This window comes from Triticum dicoccoides, chromosome 4A (genome assembly GCF_002162155.2).
Source record: "Triticum dicoccoides isolate Atlit2015 ecotype Zavitan chromosome 4A, WEW_v2.0, whole genome shotgun sequence".
NCBI lineage: Eukaryota > Viridiplantae > Streptophyta > Magnoliopsida > Poales > Poaceae > Triticum > Triticum dicoccoides.
This window is the reverse complement of record NC_041386.1, coordinates 667,517,967-667,535,061: the sequence shown is the minus strand read 5'-3', so window position 1 is coordinate 667,535,061 and position 17,095 is coordinate 667,517,967.

The window sequence follows — 17,095 nt, the reverse complement described above, 5'->3', positions numbered from 1 at the left end:
AAAAAAAGGTTTGAAATATCGCCATGTCTTGCAAAGAAGTTAGGATATATACGCCGTCCTTGTGCAAAGCGCGGTGTTTGTTTTGTTTTGTTGCATTCGACACGTTAGTAAGATTGACACGTTAGTAAGACGCGGCTACGACAGAAGCTAGAGGTATGCGAGATGGGCTCTTACTCGCAAATGAAGTTGGGTGCAATAAAATTTGCGTCGAGTCCGATTGCATGGAGGTCGTCGAAGCCATGCAAGGGGGTGGTAATTCGCTAGGCCCGACAGCCGCAATTTATGAAGAATGTTCTTTTCTTGCTAGAAATTTTATTTCTATTATGTTTTCCTACTGCCCTAGGGAGGCCAATGCGGCGGCAGATTTATTGGCTAGAAATTCGGAGTTCTCTCATACAATTGTTTGGAAATCGGAGCCTCCGGGATTTCTAGTAGATGTGTTAACAAACGATGTATCACTTTTTGCGCATGAAATATAAACCGCCATGACGGCTTTCCCTCAAAAAAAAAAAGATTGACATGGTTTAACTTGCCTCATTTATTTTGAGAAAAGAGTGTAAACGTTTGGTGGAAGCGTTGAATCCTTTGCTCGGGCCGCATCTCTGTTTATATCATATGCGTGTCGTGGCTTACAAGAGATCGAGAGAGGATCGATCACGATCGTTACAGGAGATCGGGGAGGTTACAACAGAAGAAGAGATAGAAAGATACAAGTTTTAAACACCTCTCCTACCTCTATACAATATCATCTAACACTCCCCCTCAATCTAAACCTCAAGAAACTTTCGCAAAGTTAAGATTGTACTTGAATTCATCTAACCTCCTCATAGTAAGAGGTTTTGTGAAGCCATCAGCAAGTTGATCTCCAGTAGGTATAAACCGAATGTCAAGTAGCCTTCGAGCTACCCTTTCTCTAACAAAGTGGAAACTAACCTCAATATGCTTGGTGCGTGCATGAAAAACAGGGTTAGCTGAAAGATAAGTTGCACCAATATTATCACACCATAATCTAGCAGCTTGTGGAGCCTTGATTCCAAGTTCATAGAGCAATGTTTGTATCCACATTACTTCTGTTGTAGCATTAGCCAAAGCTTTATATTCAGCCTCTGTACTTGACCTTGAGACAATAGCCTGTTTTCTTGCACTCCATGATACAAGATTAGTTCCCAGAAACACAGAAAACCACATGTAGATCTTCTGTCATCAGCACACCTGCCCAGTCTGCATCAGAATAGGCAGTAACAAGTAGAGAAGAAGACTTGGTAATCTGAAGCCCAAGTCCTTCAGAAAATTTTAGATACCTTAAAATCCTCTTGACTGCAGTCAAGTGAGTTGTTCTAGGTGCATGTAAATACTGACATACCTTATTCATAGAGTAAGAAATATCAGGACGTGTAAGAGTTAGATATTGCAAAGCACCCACAACACTTCTGTAATTAGTTGCATCCTCTGGTCCAAGTGCTTCTCCACTTTCAATTGTAAGTTTCTCAGAAGTTGAAATTGGTGTACTCACAGGTTTACAATTGTGCAAGCCTACTCTCCTGAGTATATCAACGATATATTTTTCCTGTGTAAGAAGTATACCATCCTTGAGCTGCTTTACTTCTATGCCAAGAAAATAGTGTAGATCTCCCAAGTTTTTGAGAGCAAACTCTAACTTTAGATCTTTAAGCAAACAAGTGGTAGCATCTGAACTTGAGCTTGCAACAATTATATCATCAACATAAACAAGCACAAATATAGTAATATTGTCTTTATGATAAAAGAACAATGAGGTATCTGCTTTGGATGATGTGAACCCAAGTTGTTGTAAGCGCATGCTTAACCTTGAGTACCAGGCTCTAGGGCCCTGTTTCAAACCATATGATGCTTTATCCAACTTACAGACATGATGAGGTGTGCTTTGGTTTTCATATCCAGGTGGCTACCGCATGAACACTTCTTTCTCAAGAACACCATGAAGAAACGCGTTCTGAACATCTAGCTGACGTAAGCTCCAACCTCTGGAAACAACAATAGACAATACAAGCCGAATAGTAGCTGCCTTAACAACAGGACTAAATGTATCTTCATAATCAATACCAAATCTCTGCTTAAAAACTTTGGCAACTAATCTAGCATTGTATCTGTCTATGCTTCCATCAGGTTTTCTTTTTATTTTATATACCCGTTTGCAATCTATGACATTACTACCTTTCTTTGGAGGTACTAAGTGCCAAGTTCTATTTTTCATGAGAGCATCATATTCATTATCCATATCCTCCTTCCATTCTTTATGAGCTAGAGCATCATGCAAATGATTTGGTTCTCCAACACTACTAAGAAAAGCACGTTTGACTCTGTCATGTCGTACCGTACCATCAGTATACTCTTTTTCTTTGACAATACCTGACTGTGACCGAGTGTGTCGACGAGGAGGCTGAGGCAGTGCTGCAGGAGATCCAGAAGCAGTAGATACCTCCACAGAAAATCCAGGTACCGGATCCAAGGCAGATTCTGCCCTTGTAGCTGATCCTGTCGCTGTCGACGCGGGTGTCCCCCTGTCACCAGCCGCGCCAACCGCCGTGTCGTCCCGCGGACAGATGGCACATGTGGAGACGTCCCCGCCCGTGCCTGGGCTGGCGGGCTCCACCCTGTAGCAGCTGTCGGCCACATGCGCTCCGGCGCTCACGCCTTGGCCCGCGCCTGTGTAACGCCCTTGATGCGGCTATATCTCCCACGTGTCGAAGCACGACTTAGAGGCATAACCGCATTGAAAGCAATGTCGCAAGTGAGGTAATCTTCACACAACCCATGTAATACATAAGGGAAAGAGATACATAGTTGGCTTACAATCGCCACTTCACACAATTACAGGAATAAAGCATTACATCAATCAGATACAAACAAGGCCCGACTACGGAGCCAAAATAAAAGAAGAACCACAAATGCGACAAAAGGCCCCCGATCGACCCCAACTGGGCTCCACTACTGATCAACTAGAACGAAACAACACAAAGGGCAAGATCTTCATCGAGCTCCTCCTTAAGCTTGGTTGCGTCACCTGCTCGGTAACATAGGCACCTGCAAACTGGTTTTGGAAGTATCTGTGAGCCACGGGGACTCAGCAATCTCGCACCCGCGAGATCAAGACTATTTAAGCTTATAGGAAGGATGGAGTAATGAGGTGGAGCTGCAGCAAGCGACTAGCATATATGGTGGCTACAATCGCAAAAGAGAGCGAGAAGAGAAGCAAGGCACAGTCGTGAAGCTAGTAGCGATCAAGAAGTGATCCTAGAGCAACCTACGTCAAACATAACTCCAACACCGTGTTCACTTCCCGGACTCCGCCGGAAAGAGACCATCACCGTTACACACACGGTTGATGTATTTTAATTAAGGTCAACTTCGGGTTTTCTACAACCGGACGTTAACAAACTCCCATCTGCCCATAACCGCGGGCACGGCTTTCGAAAGATAATACCCTGCAGGGGTGTCCCAACTTAGCCCATGACAAGCTCTCACGGTCAACGAAGGAATAGACCTCCACCCGAGACATTCCGATCAGACTCGGTATCCCGGTACAACAAGACATTTCGACAGGGTAAAACTAAACCAGCAACACCGCCCGAATGTGCCGACAAATCCCGATAGGAGTTGCGCATATCTCTTTCTCAGGGCACACTCAGATTGTCCAAGGTACGGGTAGGCCAGTCCAGAGTTGCCCCTGGTGGCCACCGGCAGCTGACAGGTTGGACCAACACTCAGAGGAGCACTGGCCCGGGGGGGTAAAATAATGATGACCCTCAGGAGCGCGACTCCCAAGGGAAAAGAAAATGCTAGGTGGCAAATGGTAACACCAATGTTGGGCATTGCTGGAGGAGTTTTACTCAAGGCGAACTGTCAGGGGGTTCCCATAATAGCCCAACCGCGTAAGGAACGCAAAATTCGGGAACATAACACCGATATGACGGAAACTAGGGCGGCAAGAGTGGAACAAAACACCAGGCATAAGGCCGAGCCTTCCACCCTTTACCAAGTATATAGATGCATTAATTAAGTAAGATATATTGTGATATCCCAACAAGTAAACATGTTCCAACAAGGAACAACATCTCCATGTTCCAACAAGGAACAAACTTCAATCTTCACCTGCAACTAACAACGCTATAAGAGGGGCTGAGCAAAGCGGTAACATAGCCAATCAAGGGTTTGCTAGGAACATGGTGGGTTAGAGGTTTGACATGGCAATTTGGGAGGCTGGCAAGCAAATGGTAGGCATCGTAGCATTGGCATAGCAAAAGAGCGAGCAAACTAGCATAGCAAAGATAGTAGTGATTTCGAGGGTATGATCATCTTGCCTGAAATCCCGCAAGGAAGAAGAACGAGTCCATGAAGAAGACAAACGGACGTAGACGAATGGATCCTCACAACCTCGACGTTATCGGAACCAACCCGAAGAAGCAAACACCAGAAAAGAAGCACACAACATAGTAAACAACCCACACATCAACATGGCATGATGCACAAACGAGTATGATGCATGGCCGGTTTAATGAGGCATGGCATGGCAAAGTGCAACAAACAATACTACAAGTTAAGTGGAGCTCAATATGCAACGAGGTGCATGTTGACGGAACGCCACAACAATTTATTTAGTTCTCTCTCGGTTATGTACTCACCAATATTAAAAGTTGTTAGCATGGCAAGAGGGTGAAGCAAATGAAAACTACCTATCTAGTCAAGTTTAAATGAGGCCGAAAACAACGAACAACAATTCCGGTAAATCCTCATATGCATTAGCAATTTAATGCAACAACAATTTAAACATTTTAATGTTGTTAACATGATGCGGATGACATGCTCAAGTTTTATGCAATTTTAAGAAAAGTTGACAAGAGCAAATTAAGAAGCATTTGTCATCATGGCGGAAAGAAAGGGTGCCACGGCGACGATAACGGAAACAGTGCCACGGCAACGTTCTGGTTCCGGAAACTCGATTGAGATGCCGGTGGAAAAGAACAAGTGTGACGGGAGCGTGTCATGTGATGAACGGCGGGGTGATCCCGACTTCCGGGTTCCCACGGGACGGTGGCACGGCAAAAGAGGGGCATCGCAAGGACGATTCGATCACAGAGCAAACGATGCATCTCATTCAACACATGCATTAGGTCACGGGCGTCGTCTCGGTGTTATACCTTCGAAGCGTGCGTTTTCGGGGTGGATCGAGTTCGTAGTGGAAGTAGTCGTTCACGGAGCGGTCGTCGTCGTAAGTAGTTGTTCCGGGCGACGGTAGAGGTACTCGCGATCTTGGCGACGGTAGTGGTACATCTCGTAGTGGAACTTGGTGCATCCATGGTATACGGACGTAGTGGTACTCATTCCGAAGATGAACTCAGCGTATCCATGTAGTAGGCGTTCCGGTCCTGTAGTCGTTCGAGCGTTCGTGTGGTCTTGCCGGTGGGGTACTTGGCGCTTGCGGTCCAACTCTGAGGTCATAGCCGTGTAGTCGAACTTGGCGATCCAGAGAGGGCAGCAGAGGTACTCGCAAAAACCGAGATGGTCTTGACGATCCGGTGAGACTACGTGGTCCAGTGCGGTCTTGGTCTTGGCGTCCGTGCGGTAGCCGTGAGCTCATGGCCTACAGCAGTAGCAAGGCGCGGAACGGGACGGAGACGCCGGGCGCTGATGGTGGTGGAGCAGGGGCTTCACGCAAACAGGGCCGCGGCGAAGCTGATGGCCTCGCAGGCCATGGCAAGCGGTGGGCACGGTAGGAGGGCGAGCGGTCGGCGCGAGGAGGTGGAGAGGCGCGGGACGAGGACGAGGCAGGAGGTCGCGCGAGGTGGAGGAGGACGCGGCAGGTGAGGGAGGAGGCGGTGGAGGCCGGCTCCGAGGCGGACGGGCGCGGCTCTGGTCGGTGGGTCGAGGGGCTTGGTCGGCGGCGCGGCTTGGGTGCAGCTCCGGCGAGGGGCTTGAGGCCGCGGGGAAGGAGCCGCGCAGAGAGGCGGTGCTCGGTGGCGGGGCGGCGATGCAACAGGGTGGCAGCCTGGGAGAAGACGAGAGGGAGAGGATGAGGGGATCGGGAGGAGTTGGGGACGGGCGCTGGGGCTCTCCTCTCCTGGCGGCGCTTGAACGGGAGACGAGGAAGAGATCAGGGGAGATGGGGATCGAGGACGACCCCGATCGGGACGAGTGGCTGGCGGCGGAAGGGGACGAGGAGGGGGAATGATCGATGGGAGCGCTCGGGCTAGGGTTAACAGTGGGTTAGGTGGGCTGAACTACGGATGGGCCTAAGAGGCCGGCTAGGTTACAGGCTGCTGGGCTTCTTCTCCCTCTCTTATATTTTCTGAAAATAGAAAATAAATCAAGGAAGAAAAGGAGAAGAAAGGAAGGTCCAAAAATGTTCGGATTTTTGGTGGAGCTCCAGAAAATGATGAAATAAATAGGGGCAAGGTTGGAGAACAAGAATTGAGATAACAACGGCATGGGATATTTTGCAAGTGTGTTATGGTGATTTCCGAAACAATGGAATATTTTATAATATAGCTCCCTAAATATCGGGAGGGTAAGTTATAAAGAGAAGTCACCATGTGAGTTCCCTCGGTTTAAATAGATCAAAAGATCTATGCAATTTATTTAGGTGAGTTTAAAAAAAATAAATGGCATGATGACATGATGCGATGCAAAGATGAATGCAACAGACGAAACAAAACACACAATGAAACCCGGAAACATGGAAGGCATCTGAAGCTCCGGTCTTGGGGTGTTACAGCCTGGGCTAGTGGGCTCCACCTGGTGGCGGCTGTCGGCCACACGCGCACCTGCACCCGCGTCTAGGCTGGCGGTCTCACCCAATCGTGAGGCGAGACGGGCGGGGTCCGCCTGGTAGGCCACCCGTGCGCCGGTGGACGCATGCAGGGGAGGGAAATCCTCCTGGGATCGCGCGCCACCAGAGACAGACGGGCTGATGCGGGGATCCGCATGGGATCCAGCGCCGCTGCCAGCCGAATCAGCATGGGATCTCGTGCCCGTTTCGTCCGGATTTGCACACATAAAATGACGACCACAATTTGCAGAATTACAATTTTCTTTGGAATTTTCCACATGATCAACTTTATCTAATTCACCCCCGTGATCTCGAAGCAAGGATATTTTAGCACGAAGAAGGGCTCCTGCGTTGGGATTAAGTTTGGCAAAAGGAACAAAGTTTCATCGAAAACAACATCCCTTGAAATATAGATATGTCCAGTAGCAATTTCCAGTCACTTATAGCCTTTGTGAAGATTACTATAGCCAAGAAAAACACATTGAGTAGAACGAAGCTCAAGTTTATGACGATTGTATGGACGGAGATTGGGATAGCATGCAGACCCAAAAAATTTCAAAGAGTTGTAATCAGGTTTTTGATGATAGAGACGTTCCAAAGGAGTAGAATTGCCAATGACTTTGCTAGGTAAACGATTAATAAGATATGTGGCAGTGATGAAAGCTTCGTCCCAATACTTGAGAGGCATGGAAGCATGTGCAAGTAAGGAGAGGCCAGCTTCAACAATGTGGCGATGTTTACGCTCGGCGGAGCCATTCTGTTGATGAGCATGGGGGCAGGACACATGGTGTGCATGTTGGGTTTCGTAGTAATTTCAAAAAATTTCCTACGCACACGCAAGATCATGTGATGCATAGCAACGAGGGGAGAGTATTGTCTACGTACCCAACGCAGACCGACTGCGGAAGTGATGACACGACGTAGAGGAAGTAGTCGTACGTCTTCTCGATCCAACCGATCAAGCACCGAAACTACGGCACCTCCGAGTTCGAGCACACGTTCAGCTCGATGACGATCCCCGGACTCCGATCCAGCAAAGTGTCGGGGAAGAGTTTCGTCAGCACGACGGCGTGGTGACGATCTTGATGAACTACAGCAGCAGGGCTTCGCCTAAACTCCGCTACAGTATTATCGAGGAATATGGTGGCAGGGGGCACCGCACACGGCTAAGGAATAGATCACGTGGATCAACTTGTGTCAACTTGTGTGTTTAGAGGTGCCCCTGCCTCCATATATAAAGGAGGAGAGGAGGGGAGGCTGGCCGGCCAAGGGGGGGAGGCGCAGGAGAGTCCTACTCCCTCTGGGAGTAGGATTCCCCCTCCAATCCTAGTCCAACTAGGATTCCTCGGAGGGGAAAAGAGGAGGAGGGGGCCGGCCACCTCTCCTAGTCCTAATAGGACTAGGGGAAGGGGGGGGGCGCAGCCCAACTAGGGCAGCCCCTTCTCTTTTCCACTAAGGCCCACTATGGCCCAAATAGCTCCCGGGGGGTTCCGGTAACCCTCCCGGTATTCCGGTAAAATCCCGATTTCACCCGGAACACTTCCGATATCCAAATATAGGCTTCCAATATATCAATCTTTACGTCTCGACCATTTCGAGACTCCTCGTCATGTCCGTGATCACATCCAGGACTCCGAACAACCTTCGGTACATCAAAATGCATAAACTCATAATATAACTGTCATCGTAACCTTAAGCGTGCGGACCCTACGGGTTCGAGAACAATGTAGACATGACCGAGACACGTCTCTGGTCAATAACCAATAGCGGGACCTGGATGCCCATATTGGCTCCTACATATTCTACGAAGATCTTTATCGGTCAGACCGCATAACAACATACGTTGTTCCCTTTGTCATCGGTATGTTACTTGCCCGAGATTCGATCGTCGGTATCCAATACCTAGTTCAATCTCGTTACCGGCAAGTCTCTTTACTCGTTCCGTAATACATCATCTCACAACTAACATATTAGTTGTAATGCTTGCAAGGCTTATGTGATGTGTATTGCCGAGAGGGCCCAGAGATACCTCTCCGACAATCCGAGTGACAAATCCTAATCTCGAAATACGCCAACCCAACATCGACCATTGGAGACACCTGTAGTACTCCTTTATAATCACCCAGTTACGTTGTGACGTTTGGTAGTACCCAAAGTGTTCCTCCGGTAAACGGGAGTTGCATAATCTCATAGTCATAGGAACATGTATAAGTCATGAAGAAAGCAATAGCAACATACTAAACGATCGGGTGCTAAGCTAATGGAATGGGTCATGTCAATCAGATCATTCTGCTAATGATGTGACCTCGTTAATCAAATAACAACTCATTGTTCATGGTTAGGAAACATAACCATCTTTGATTAACGAGCTAGTCAAGTAGAGGCATACTAGTGACACTTTGTTTGTCTATGTATTCACACATGTATTATGTTTCCGGTAAATACAATTCTAGCATGAATAATAAACATTTATCATGATTATAAGGAAATAAATAATAACTTTATTATTGCCTCTAGGGCATATTTCCTTCAGTCTCCCACTTGCACTAGAGTCAATAATCTAGATTACATTGTAATGATTCTAACACCCATGGAGCCTTGGTGCTGATCATGTTTTGCTCGTGGTAGAGGCTTAGTCAACGGGTCTACAACATTCAGATCCGTATGTATCTTGCAAATCTCTATGTCTCCCACCTGGACTAGATTCCGGATGGAGTTGAAGCGTCTCTTGATGTGTTTGGTCCTTTTGTGAAATCTGGATTCCTTTGCCAAGGCAATTGCACCAGTATTGTCACAAAAGATTTTCATTGGACCCGATGCACTAGGTATGACACCTAGATCGGAAATGAACTCCTTCATCCAGACTCCTTCATTTGCTGCTTCCGAAGCAGCTATGTATTCCGCTTCACATGTAGATCCCGCTACGACGCTTTGTTTAGAACTGCACCAACTGACAGCTCCACCGTTTAATGTAAACACGTATCCGGTTTGCGATTTAGAATCGTCCGGATCAGTGTCAAAGCTTGCATCAACGTAACCTTTTACGGTGAGCTCTTTGTCACCTCCATATACGAGAAACATATCCTTAGTCCTTTTCAGGTATTTCAGGATGTTCTTGACCGCTGTCCAGTGATCCACTCCTGGATTACTTTGGTACCTCCCTGCTAAACTTATAGCAAGGCACACATCAGGTCTGGTACACAACATTGCATACATGATAGAGCCTATGGCTGATGCATAGGGAACATCTTTCATATTCTCTCTATCTTCTGCAGTGGTCGGGCATTGAGTCTTACTCAACTTCACACCTTGTAATACAGGCAAGAATCCTTTCTTTGCTTGATCCATTTTGAATTTCTTCAAAATTTTGTCAAGGTATGTGCTTTGTGAAAGTCCAATTAAGCGTCTTAATCTATCTCTATAGATCTTAATGCCTAATATGTAAGCAGCTTCACCGAGGTCTTTCATTGAAAAACTTTTATTCAAGTATCCCTTTATGCTATCCAGAAATTCTATATCATTTCCAATTAGTAATATGTCATCCACATATAATATCAGAAATGCTACAGAGCTCACACTCACTTTCTTGTAAATACAGGCTTCTCCGAAAGTCTGTATAAAACCAAATGCTTTGATCACACTATCAAAATGTTTATTCCAACTCCGAGAGGCTTGCACCAGTCCATAAATGGATCGCTGGAGCTTGCACACTTTGTTAGCTCCCTTTGGATCGACAAAACCTTCTGGTTGCATCATATACAACTCTTCTTCCAGAAATCCATTCAGGAATGCAGTTTTGACATCCATCTGCCAAATTTCATAATCACAAAATGCGGCAATTGCTAACATGATTCGGACGGACTTAAGCATCGCTACGGGTGAGAAGGTCTCATCGTAGTCAATCCCTTGAACTTGCCGAAAACCTTTTGCGACAAGTCGAGCTTTGTAGATAGTAACATTACCATCAGCGTCAGTCTTCTTCTTAAAGATCCATTTATTCTCAATTGCTTGCCGATCATCGGGCAAGTCAACCAAAGTCCATACTTTGTTCTCATACATGGATCCCATCTCAGATTTCATGGCTTCAAGCCACTTTGCGGAATCTGGGCTCACCATCGCTTCTTCATAGTTCGTAGGTTCATCATGATCTAGTAGCATGACCTCCAGAATAGGATTACCGTACCACTCTGGTGCGGATCTTACTCTGGTTGATCTACGAGGTTCAGTAGTATCTTGATCTGAAGTTTCATGATCATTATCATTGGCTTCCTCACTAACTGGTGTAGGTGTCATTGAAACAGTTTTCTGTGATGAACTACTTTCCAGTAAAGGAGCAGGTACAGTTACCTCGTCAAGTTCTACTTTCCTCCCACTCACTTCTTTCGAGAGAAACTCCTTCTCTAGAAATGATCCATTCTTAGCAACGAATGTCTTGCCTTCGGATCTGTGATAGAAGGTGTACCCAACAGTTTCCTTTGGGTATCCTATGAAGACACATTTCTCCGATTTGGGTTCGAGCTTATCAGGTTGAAGCTTTTTCACATAAGCATCGCAGCCCCAAACTTTAAGAAACGACAACTTTGGTTTCTTGCCAAACCACAGTTCATAAGGCGTCGTCTCAACGGATTTTGATGGTGCCCTATTTAACGTGAATGCGGCCGTCTCTAAAACATATCCCCAAAATGATAGCGGTAAATCAGTAAGAGACATCATAGATCGCACCATATCTAGTAAAGTACGATTACGACGTTCGGACACACCATTACGCTGTGGTGTTCCGGGTGGCGTGAGTTGCGAAACTATTCCACAGTTTTTCAAATGTACACCAAACTCGTAACTCAAATATTCTCCTCCACGATCAGATCGTAGAAACTTTATTTTCTTGTTACGATGATTTTCAACTTCACTCTGAAATTCTTTGAACTTTTCAAATGTTTCAGACTTATGTTTTATTAAGTAGATATACCCATATCTGCTTAAATCATCTGTGAAGGTGAGAAAATAATGATATCCGCCACGAGCCTCAATATTCATCGGGCCACATACATCGGTATGTATGATTTCCAACAAATCTGTTGCTCTCTCCATAGTACCGGAGAACGGTGTTTTAGTCATCTTGCCCATGAGGCACGGTTCGCAAGTACCAAGTGATTCATAATCAAGTGGTTCCAAAAGTCCATCAGCATGGAGTTTCTTCATGCGCTTTATACCGATATGACCTAAACGACAGTGCCACAAATAAGTTGCACTTTCATTATCAACTCTGCATCTTTTGGCTTCAACATTATGAATATGTGTATTACTACTATCGAGATTCAATAAGAATAGACCACTCTTCAAGGGTGCATGACCATAAAAGATATTACTCATATAAATAGAACAACCATTATTCTCTGATTTAAATGAATAACCGTCTCGCATTAAACAAGATCCAGATATAATGTTCATGCTCAACACTGGCACCAAATAACAATTACTTAGGTCTAATATTAATCCCGAAGGTAGATGTAGAGGTAGCGTGCCGACTGCGATCACATCGACTTTGGAACCGTTTCCCACGCGCATCGTCACCTCGTCCTTTGCCAGTGCCCGCTTATTCTGTAGTCCCTGTTTCGAGTTGCAAATATTAGCAACAGAACCAGTATCAAATACCCAGGTGCTACTGCGAGCTCTAGTAAGGTACACATCAATAACATGTATATCACATATACCTTTGTTCACCTTGCCATCCTTCTTATCCGCCAAATACTTGGGACAGTTCCGCTTCCAGTGACCAGTCTGCTTGCAGTAGAAGCACTCAGTTTCAGGCTTAGGTCCAGACTTGGGTTTCTTCTCTTGAACAGCAACTGGCTTGCTGTTCTTCTTGAAGTTCCCTTTCTTCTTTCCTTTGCCCTTTTTCTTGAAACTAGTGGTTTTGTTAACCATCAACACTTGATGCTCCTTTTTGATTTCTACCTCCGGAGCTTTCAGCATTGCGAAGAGCTCGGGAATAGTCTTGTTCATCCCTTGCATATTATAGTTCATCACGAAGCTCTTGTAGCTTGGTGGCAGTGATTGGAGAATTCTGTCAATGACGCAATCATCCGGAAGATTAACTCCCAATTGAATCAAGTGATTATTATACCCAGACATTTTGAGTATATGCTCACTGACAGAACTATTCTCCTCCATCTTGCAGCTATAGAACTTATTGGAGACTTCATATCTCTCAATTCGGGCATTTGCTTGAAATATTAACTTCAACTCCTGGAACATCTCATATGCTCCATGACGTTCAAAACGTCGTTGAAGTCCCGATTCTAAGCCGTAAAGCATGGCACACTGAACTATCGAATAGTCATCAGCTTTGCTCTGCCAGACGTTCATAACATCTGGTGTTGCTCCAGCAGCAGGCCTGGCACCCAGCGGTGCTTCCAGGACGTAATTTTTCTGTGCAGCAATGAGGATAATCCTCAAGTTACGGACCCAGTCCGTGTAATTGCTACCATCATCTTTCAACTTTGCTTTCTCAAGGAACGCATTAAAATTCAACGGAACAACAGCACGAGCCATCTATCTACAATCAACATAAACAAGCAAGATACTATCAGGTACTAAGTTCATGATAAATTTAAGTTCAATTAATCATATTATTTAAGAACTCCCACTTAGATAGACATCCCTCTAATCCTCTAAGTGATTACATGATCCAAATCAACTAAACCATGACCGATCATCACGTGAGATGGAGTAGTTTTCAATGGTGAACATCGTTATGTTGATCATATCTACTATATGATTCACGCTCGACCTTTCGGTCTCCGTGTTCCGAGGCCATATCTGCATATGCTAGGCTCGTCAAGTTTAACCTGAGTATTCTGCGTGTGCAAAAACTGGCTTGAACCCGTTGTAGATGGACGTAGAGCTTATCACACCCGATCATCACGTGGTGTCTGGGCACGACGAACTTTGGCAATGGTGCGTACTCAGGGAGAACACTTCTTGATAATTTAGTGAGAGATCATCTTATAATGCTACCGTCAATCAAAGCAAGATAAGATGCATAAAAAGATAAACATCACATGCAATCAATATAAGTGATATGATATGGCCATCATCATCTTGTGCTTGTGATCTCCATCTCCGAAGCACCGTCATGATCACCATCGACACCGGCGCGACACCTTGATCTCCATCGTAGCATCGTTGTCGTCTCGCCAATCTTATGCTTCCACGACTATCACTACCGTTTAGTAATAAAGTAAAGCATTACATCGCGATTGCATTGCATACAATAAAGCGACAACCATATGGCTCCTGCCAGTTGCCGATAACTCGGTTACAAAACATGATCATCTCATACAATAAAATTCAGCATCATGCCTTGACCATATCACATCACAACATGCCCTGCAAAAACAAGTTAGACGTTCTCTACTTTGTTGTTGCATGTTTTACGTGGCTGCTACGGGCTTAAGTAAGAACCAATCTCACCTACGCATCAAAACCACAACGATAGTTTGTCAAATAGACTCCGTTTTAACCTTCTCAAGGACCGGGCGTAGCCATACTCGGTTCAACTAAAGTTGGAGAGACAGTCGCCCGCAAGCCATCTATGTGCAAAGCACGTCGAGGGAACCGGTCTCGCGTAAGCGTACGCGTAAGGTTGGTCCGGGTCGTCTCGTCCAACAATACCGCCGAACCAAAGTATGACATGCTGGTAGGCAGTATGACTTGTATCGTCCACAACTCACTTGTGTTCTACTCGTGCATATAACATCAACATAAGTAACCTAGGCTCTGATACCACTGTTGGGTTTCGTAGTAATTTCAAAAAAATTCCTGCGCACACGCAAGATCATGTGATGCATAGCAACGAGAGGGGAGAGTGTTGTCTACATACCCTTGTAGACCGTAAGCGGAAGCGTTAGGACAACGCGGTTGATGTAGTCGTACGTCTTCACGGCCCGACCGATCAAGCACCAAAACTACGGCACCTCCGAGTTCTAGCACACGTTCAGCTCGATGACGTCCCTCGAACTCCGATCCAGCCGAGTGTCGAGGGAGAGTTCCGTCAGCACGACGGCGTGGTGACGATCTTGATGAACTACAGCAGCAGGGCTTCGCCTAAACTCCGCTACAGTATTATCGAGGTATATGGTGGCAGGGGGCACCGCACACGGCTAAGGAATAGATCACGTGGATCAACTTGTTGTCCCTTTGGTGCTAGCCCTGCCCCTCTATTTATATGTTGAGCCCCGGGGTCGAAACTTGGAGCAAAAGCCTCCTCAAAGTCGGTTTTTCCCGAAAGGCAAGAGTCCCACTCGGACTCCAGGACCAAACGCCACAATCCTTGGCGTCTGGCCCAGACGCCATGGGCCTCGGCGTCTGGCCCAGGGCCAGACGCCAGGGTCTCCGGCGTTTGGCCCCCTGGACTCCGCAAAACTCCTTTTGCACCGATCTAAAGCCTCATGGGCTTGACCCCTTGGCCTAACCATATCATCCAATATATGAATCTTTACGTCTCGACCATTTCGAGACTCCTCGTCATGTCCCCAATCTCATCCGGGACTCCGAACTCCTTCGGTACATCAAAACATGTAAACTCATAATATAACTGTCATCGTAACCTTAAGCGTGCGGACCCTACGGGTTCGAGAACAATGTAGACATGACCGAGACACATCTCCGGTCAATAACCAATAGCGGGACCTGGATGCCCATATTGGCTCCTACATATTCTACGAAGATCTTTATCGGTCAGACCGCATAACAACATACGTTGTTCCCTTTGTCATCGGTATGTTACTTGCCTGAGATTCGATCGTCGGTATCCAATACCTAGTTCAATCTCGTTACCGGCAAGTCTCTTTACTCGTTCCGTAATACATCATCTCACAACTAACATATTAGTTGTAATGCTTGCAAGGCTTATGTGATGTGTATTACCGAGAGGGCCCAGAGATACCTCTCCGACAATCGGAGTGACAAATCCTAATCTCGAAATACGCCAACCCAACATCGACCATTGGAGACACCTGTAGTACTCCTTTATAATCACCCGGTTACGTTGTGACGTTTGGTAGTACCCAAAGTGTTCCTCCGGTAAACGGGAGTTGCATAATCTCATAGTCATAGGAACATGTATAAGTCATGAAGAAAGCAATAGCAACATACTAAACGATCGGGTGCTAAGCTAATGGAATGGGTCATGTCAATCAGATCATTCTACTAATGATGTGACCTCGTTAATCAAATAACAACTCATTGTTCATGGTTAGGAAACATAACCATCTTTGATTAACGAGCTAGTCAAGTAGAGGCATACTAGTGACACTTTGTTTGTCTATGTATTCACACATGTATTATGTTTCCGGTTAATACAATTCTAGCATGAATAATAAACATTTATCATGAAATAAGGAAATAAATAATAACTTTATTATTGTCTCTAGGGCATATTTCCTTCACCGGCCACCTCTCCTAGTCCTAATAGGACTAGGGGAAGGGGGGGCGCGCAGCCCATCTAGGGCAGCCCCTTCTCTTTTCCACTAAGGCCCACTATGGCCCAAATAGCTCCCGGGGGGTTCCGGTAACCCTCCCGGTATTCCGGTAAAATCCCGATTTCACCCGGAACACTTCCGATATCCAAATATAGGCTTCCAATATATCAATCTTTACGTCTCGACCATTTCGAGACTCCTCGTCATGTCCGTGATCACATCCGGGACTCCGAACAACCTTCGGTACATCAAAATGCATAAACTCATAATATAACTGTCATCGTAACCTTAAGCGTGCGGACCCTACGGGTTCGAGAACAATGTAGACATGACCGAGACACGTCTCTGGTCAATAACCAATAGCGGGACCTGGATGCCCATATTGGCTCCTACATATTCTACGAAGATCTTTATCGGTCAGACCGCATAACAACATACGTTGTTCCCTTTGTCATCGGTATGTTACTTGCCCGAGATTCGATCGTCGGTATCCAATACCTAGTTCAATCTCGTTACCGGCAAGTCTCTTTACTCGTTCCGTAATACATCATCTCACAACTAACATATTAGTTGTAATGCTTGAAGGCTTATGTGATGTGTATTACGGAGAGGGCCCAGAGATACCTCTCCGACAATCAGAGTGACAAATCCTAATCTCGAAATACGCCAACCCAACATCGACCATTGGAGACACCTGTAGTACTCCTTTATAATCACCCAGTTACGTTGTGATGTTTGGTAGTACCCAAAGTGTTCCTCCGGTAAACGGGAGTTGCATAATCTCATAGTCATAGGAACATGTATAAGT